General features: G+C 39.8%; 1 non-coding gene across 1 annotated transcript; it reads right to left on the bottom strand.

The window, feature by feature from the left end:
* Positions 1 to 5,162: 5,162 nt before the first annotated feature.
* Positions 5,163 to 5,269, bottom strand: LOC141593675 (small nucleolar RNA R71). Its single transcript, XR_012521746.1, has one exon. It is a non-coding gene; the product is annotated as a small nucleolar RNA R71 (small nucleolar RNA).
* Between the last annotated feature and the right edge of the window lie 2,548 nt (positions 5,270 to 7,817).

The raw sequence follows: 7,817 nt of genomic DNA, 5'->3' as shown, positions 1-7,817 counted from the left end.
ACAATCTAATCGATTCGGCTCCAGGACCCAAACCTTCATAGGGTTGTAAGATATAAAGCAACTCGATCCTATCAAAACAATAATTGCTTGCTTATAATTTGAGAATATGTTTGTATGATCAATTCCCATGAATCCCCTATGACCCCATGACACCCTAGTGCTTTTAATCAATTGTTTACATCTCATTTTATCCATCTTGCTTGTTTACTTTTATTGTTACTTAGTTTAGTGATCTTCTCATCTCAACCCAAATTGTGACACCCCTAGACACCACTACTTGCAATCGAAAATCCTACATCAATACCCGTCCCTTGGGATCCGACCTTTACTTGCCTCTTTACTAGTAGTAGAGTTGTTTGTGAAGTTATAAATATTGTTTTGGTCTAGGTGCTCCTAACGACAAGTAACCGAAATCTAAGCTCAAAGCGGACCGACCAAAAATGGCGCCGTTGCCGGGGACGGTGTTAACTTGATTTGATTTTCTTTTATTGTTATTAGTTGTGTCTTTCTTTACCTTGGGGAAGTAAGATTCCTCAAGGTTTGTTCTAATTATTTTCAAGTTGTTCGATATTTTGCAAGATGGATATTATAGATTGCTTTGTTGAGGACCACTTTTGTATACCTTTCTTCAAAGACCCTATGCAAGCATTGGAAGCCTTGGAAGCAAGTGAGGCCAAAAATATGCCTTGGGAGTTAAAGGTAGATCTTCTTGAGGCCGCTCTAGCTAACAAAGAACTTACTCATGTGCAATCCGAATTAGTACATAACATTCTTGTGGAAGCATATCAACCTATGGAACAAGAGCAAGCAATCATAGAAGACATCATACAAACCGAAGAACAAGAATAATTTGTCATGGAATTTGAGTATGATGAGATTAGTGAGGTTGAAGAACAAGTTGAGTATGCCAAGAGAATGGAGTGTCTAATGGAAATGGAGCAAGTTCTCAATGAACCTTCGATGGAGGAAAGTGAGGTACAAGTCCCAACTTTAAAACTCCTTCCCCCAAATTTGAAATATGCTTATCTTGATGAATCTAAGACCAAACCCGTGATTGTTAATGACAAACTTGATGAAAACCAATTGGAAAAATTGCTTGATGTGTTGAAACAACATGAAAAGGCTATAGGTTATAGTCTAGATGACCTTAAGGGGATAAGTCCCAACTTTTGTATGCATAGAATTCATCTAGAGGAGGACCATAGACCTACCATTCAATCTCAAAGGAGATTAAACCCCCACATGCAAGAAGTTGTTAAAGGAGAGGTTATGAAATTACTTGATGTAGGAATCATATACCCCATATCGGACTCTTTTTGGGTTAGCCCCGTTCAAGTGGTACCTAAGAAAGGAGGTACCACAGTAGTGACAAATGAAAAGAATGAGCTAATACCCACAAGGAAGATCACCGGTTGGCGTATGTGTATTGACTATCGAAACTTGAATTCCGCAACAAGATATGATCATTTCCCCCTACCATTCATTGACCAAATGCTTGAGAGGCTAGCCTCCAACAAGTTCTTTTGCTACCTTGACGGGTATTCGGGATTCTTTCAAATCCCTATACACCCGGATGACCAACACAAATCCCTATACACCGGTTGGCATATGTGTATTGACTCATGTTTGCATAATCTTTCTCTTGTATTGCAAAAATGTGAAGATGTTAGTGTTGTTTTAAATTGGGAAAAGTGTCACTCCATGGTCAATGAAGGAATTTTTTTGGGTCATTTAATCTCGGAAAAGGGCATCGAGGTCGATAAAGCTAAGGTTGAGGTGATAGAGAAACTCCCACCTCCCGTGAATGTTAGAGGGGTGAGAAGTTTTCTCGGTCACGCGGGTTTCTATCGCCATTTCATAAAAGATTTCTCAAAAATCGCGAAACCCCTCACTCAACTCTTACTTAAAGACGCCCAATTCCATTTCACTAATGAGTGTGTTGAAGCCTTTAATAGAATCAAGGAAGAACTAATCTCGGCACCGATCATTCAACCTCCAAATTGGGGACTACCGTTCGAGATTATGTGTGATGCTAGTAACTACGCCGTTCGAGCGGTTCTTGGCCAACGGGTAGGGAGAGCTCTACATGCTATCTACTATATAAGCAAGACTCTTGATTATTCCCAAGTGAACTATGATACCACCGAGAAAGAGATTCTTGCCATTGTCTATGCTTTGGACAAATTCCGTTCCTACTTACTTGGATCCAAAGTGATTGTCTTTTTGGATCACCGCGCCCTTCGACATCTCTTGATAAAGAGAGAGGCAAAACCAAGGTTGTTGAGATGGATTTTGCTTCTTCAAAAATTCGACTTGGAAATAAGAGACAAGAAAGAGCCGAAAATGTGGTGGCGGATCATTTGTCAAGGATCCGGTTTCATGATGAAGAAGGAGAAACACCGATCAATGACTCTTTCCCCGATGATATCCTGATGGCTATTCAAACACAACTAGAGAGACATATCACCCCATGGTTTGCCGATTATGCCAACTATATTGTTGGAAGAGTACTCCCTCCAAACTTAAACTACAACCAAAGAAAGAGGTTCTTATTCGAAGTAAAGAGGTATTTTTGGGATGACCCAAATCTTTACAAGGAGTGTAGCGATGGGCTCTACCGAAGGTGCCCCCCCTCAATGGGAGATTCAATGTTTCCCTCTTGGGCCCAAATGGACATTCTCTTCCTGATGTGACCATAATTAAAGCTTATTTAGACCCCGAATTAGCCTTGTTCCCATGCTTTTTAGTGCATATTTGGGTCATTTATTGTCTTTAGTCCTTTGTTTTGCATATTCTTTGAGGTTTTGTGTCCTTGGTAGGAAAGGAGTGCAAACCTTGCATTTTCATGGCAAAATGAAGCTAAATTGATTGAATTCAATGACCAAGCATCAAAGAGAAACAAGACTAGAAGGCCTTTGTACATACTATAGTAGATGGGCAATGATGAGAAAAGATACTTGCATCCCCGAGGAAATCCTCAAGGATTTTATGAAGAAAAAGGAAGAAAAGAAGAAGGAAAAAAGCTGTAAGACAATTCGAGCGGATTGTCCACAAGACGCCCGTCCAGCACCCACAATCCGAACGTCTTCCCCCTGTGGACGCCCGTCCAAAACACCCAAATCCGCCCGTCTTCCCCATCTGGACGCCCGTCCAGAATCACCAGAATCCGCCCGTCCCGTGCCCTGGTCGCCCGGATTCTCTAACAGCCATTTCGTCTTCTACAAGCTTCAAGGAAGGATGCGCATATTTTTCTAAGACCGGCGAAAAGTAGACCGGAGTCTCCCTAGAGACCGGCGATTCCTCAAGGACTTAATCGTCATTTAAGCCCTTAGTAAACCCTAATTTATGTAACTAATCCCCACTATAAATACCTCATTAGGCTAATTAGAAGAGTAGGTTCTTCTTAGCAATCTTTAGTGTTGTTAATATCAATCAAATCTGTCTTTAATCTTATAATCAACATTTAATCAAGTTTTAATACAAGTTTCATTTCCTTAATCTCTCTCTTGTTCATCCTTTATTTTGGGTAATTGAAGATTATTTGGGTTATTATTGGGAGATTGACAACCTTCCAATCAATCATCAAGTACTTCTATTATTCTTTGCTTTATTATTGGAATCATTAGTAGGTATAATTCTCTTAATCCCTTTTTAATTATTGTTAATCATTTTCATTTATTCATCATGTTTCACTTTGTTGGTATGATTGACAACCTTGCTAGCATGTTTAACATGATAATGAGTGAGTAGTTTCCTTAGCTAGGGTTAATGGGTAATTAGGGGAAACCAACATGGGGGATGATTCATGCTTAATCTAATATGTTCTCATAGTTTATTTGCTTGCTTGTTGTGATCTCAACTTATGCACTTGTTATGTTTGATGAAATGCGAGCCTATGAATCTTTGCATTTTTTTTACCCACCACCTATCTTTTCAATGAGACTTGTAAGACATAAACCAACTCTAGTCTCATTAGACCATGCATATAGTTGAGTAGGGAAGATTAAGTCGACTTGTAGGTGTTGTACAATCTAATCGATTCAGTTACGGGACCCAAACTTTCCTAGGATTGTAAGATATAAACCAACTCGATCCATCACAACAATAATTGCTTGCTTGTAATTTGAGAATATGTTTATATGATCAATTCCCATGAATCCCCTATGACCCCATGACACCCTATTGCCTTTTATCAATTGTTTACATCCCTTTTTAATCATCTTGCTTGTTTACTTTCATTGCTATTTAGTTTAGTGATCTTCTACTTCAAACCCCAAATTGTGACACCCTTAGACACCACTAGTTGCAATAGAAAATCTCATCTCAATTCCCGTCCCTTGGGATCCGACCTTTACTTGCCTCTTTACTAATTGTAGAGTTGTTTGTGAAGTTATAAATTGTGTTTTGGTCTAGGTGCTCCTAACGACAAGTACCGAAAACTAAACCTCCTCGAGAGTCCGACCAAAAATGGCGCCGTTGCCGGGGACGGTGTTAACTTGATTTAGATTTTCTTGTATTGTTATTAGTTGTGTCTTTCTTTGCCTTGGGGAAGTAAAACTCCTCAAGGTTTGTTCTAATTATTTTCGAGTTGTTTGATATTTTGCATGTCTAGAAGATCACAAGGTAACTTGTTACCCTTTGATCACGAAATTGAAAGGACTTTGACAACCAATAGAAGACTTGCTAGGAGAACTTTGAGAGGTATTGGTGAGGTTGTACCAAACACTATTGAGTTCATAAACCCTTTTGCAGGAGAAGGTGAGGAGAACCCAACACAAAATCAACCCACAATGCCTAAATTTTCATCAAATTCCGTACCAACCGAGGAGAACCTACCCAATGGGACTCCCACACCACAACACTTAACCGGAAATTTTATTGCCAAATCCGCATTAATCCAATTAGTCGAAAGAAGCCAATTTGGGGGGATGCCTAGTGAAGACCCTCACTCTCATATGGAGACTTTTTGTGACTATTGTGATGCGATTTCTCAAACCGGTGTAACTCAAGACCAAATTCGATGGGTCTTATTTCCTTTTTCTCTAATTGGCACCGCAAAACAATGGTTGAAAGGCCTTGATAAGGCTACTCTCGGAATTGATTCTTGGAAGAAATTGGCTCTAGCTTTCTACAAAAAGTTCTATCCACCGGAAAAGACTAACATGCTAAGCGCTCAAATTACGGGCTTTAAGCAAAGAGATGAAGAATCTTTGTATGAAGCTTGGGAGCGATTCAAAGAAATTTGCCGCTCATGTCCTCATCATGGACTTAGCGAGTGGTTCTTGGTACAACAATTTTGGAACGGTCTTTATGAAGATTCAAGAAATATTTTCACATGGGATCAAATGGAATGTTCACCGACGTTGACGACAATCAAACTTGGAACAAGATTGAGGAAATGGCGGTCCATAACTCACAATATAGTAGACCTCACAAGGCTACTAGAGGAGGAAAGCATGAAGTGGACTCTATTACTCAATTGGGTGCTCAACTTAGTGCTCACATTGATACCATCAACTTGAAGTTTGAAAAAGCTATGGCTAGGCTTGAAGAAGCCTCAAAATCACCAAAGCATCATGTCAATGCCATGACGGCATCTTCATCAATCCCAAGTGGGATATGTGAGAATTGTGGAACTTTGGGACATGACCAAAGTGAATGTAGGGGAACAAATGAACAAGTGAATGCTTTTCAAGCATACAAGAGTGGTACCCCTTATTCAAACTGACACGTCTGTCGCGTACCTGTCAAAAATAAAACCTAACGGTCTCAACTAAATATGTAGTAGAGGCAGTCGAGTATCGAATCCTCAGGGAGGTAATGCAACTACAGCTATCTATTTCTAATTCTACGGTCACAATTGGGGTTGATTAAATTTTGGTTCTAAACTACGGAGTAAAAGGAAGAGAAATAAGAGAAAAGCAGATAAGCAGAAAAGAGATTTAAAACTATCAATAAGAGGGGAACATGTCGGGAACTCGGTTCACTACGGTAGTTCAACAACTTAGCGGTAAATGACTCAGACGAACTAATGTGAGACGGATATTAGAAGGTCCTTTCGGTCCACTTCCCACCCTAAAATACCGCTAACTTAACTTTCGTCCTCATTAGGGTAGTCTACTGTTTATAGCAGGCCTATTTAGTCCAATCTTTCGATCCAGGATTAATTGTAGCCAGATTAATGGGTGACATAGAAGCGTGCACTCAACTAGGTCGAGAATTACAGTTATATTGCTATAGTGACAGAGTCTCTTTAATCAATTCGTCTAATTCATTCACTACGTCGTCATTATTCTACCGCAGATCCCCTAATCCCAACATGAAGGGAGATTAGCTACTCATGTCTATCGTTAAACTAACAGCATGTAAATTCCCAGCAGATAACATAATGAAACAATAATAAAATGCAATGATAGAAATTAGGGCAGAAAAGAACAATAACATAAACAAGAATTAAAACAACAAGAAGGTTAATTATTATTAAAAGAGAGAGAGAATTACAATCCAAGCAAATTCCGGCGTAAAGAACCCGAAATTCGAGCGAAGCAATTCGAAAACGAAAGTAGCAGTGTCTAATGTTGAATGATAGTAAAAAGGATAGTAAAAAGAATAAGTAAAGAGATGGTAAAAAGGAATGACTAATAACCTAGTAAAGCATAGGTTAAATAGCCAAAACCCCTAAGTGTTTATGCGGAAATACTAAAACACGGACTGATTAAGCCCACGAAGTCAAAATCCTCTCGATCGAGTAGGCAAAACCACTCGATCGACCAACAGCTCAGCAGAAACTCCTCGATCGACCTTCAGGGAACTCGATCGAGGACTTGGTCATGTGTGGATCACTCGATCGAGTAAGCAGTAGCTCGATCGAGTCTTGGGGAGCTTAGGAACCAGTCGATCGACCACCAATCAGCTCGATAGACCACTTGGGTCTTCAATTCAGCTCACGTCTTCACCCAAATGCCTCGTAAAGCGTGCAACGACACTTCTAAGTGCAACATCTCACTCTGGGATAATCCCGTCTCCTCTAAATGCATGCAAAAAGGACAAAAAGAGGTATGGTTCCGCTACTTCCGCGATCATTCCTACAAGAAGGACAAAGTACACCAAAGTAGCCAATTCGGGGCAAAATACTATAAGAACAGTATATAAATGCATAGAAATACGTGCTGAAATAGGCTAAAAAGACTATACATTAGGCACGTATCAAATCTCCCCAAACCAAACCTTTACTCGCCCTCGAGTAAACTCAAAACTAAACTAATGGAACGGAAATGATAACTCAGAGCTAGCTTAACTTGTCTACTTGAACCACTTTAATGCAAAGAAATCAACGATTAAAGCTAGGCGGTCAATACGCAAACGAATTATAAGCATTCGAAATAAAGCTGACCTATCGACCTTACAAGACCAACAAAACCGGACTCTCACGTGGTCACTCTTCTCTCATGAAGCAAAGGGCAAATGTTATATGTAAAAGAGAGAAGAAAAGACAGTCACTTGCCTAACTGCGACCTACATAGCATGCATGCAACAAAAATGAAAGACAATTCAAGTACTAATGCACACACTCCAACCAATAATGTCCGTCACGGTAGGGTTTGCAAATAATATGGGAATAGTGAGGTTCAGGTGAGAAAAGGCAAAACAAGTTATGGAAATGTGGAGGTAAAAGCGTCAAGCTAGTTCCTAACAGGACCATAATAAACCATCCGGATCTCAAACTGACTGAAAGACTAACACAGGTGCCCTTCACTTGGCACAAAACTCACTAGACTGAAAGCACAATCTCCTCAAAAAAAAATATAGAATAAGAG

This window comes from Silene latifolia, chromosome 7 (assembly GCF_048544455.1).
Source record: "Silene latifolia isolate original U9 population chromosome 7, ASM4854445v1, whole genome shotgun sequence".
NCBI lineage: Eukaryota > Viridiplantae > Streptophyta > Magnoliopsida > Caryophyllales > Caryophyllaceae > Silene > Silene latifolia.
This window is presented reverse-complemented; position numbering and strand designations above follow the sequence as displayed.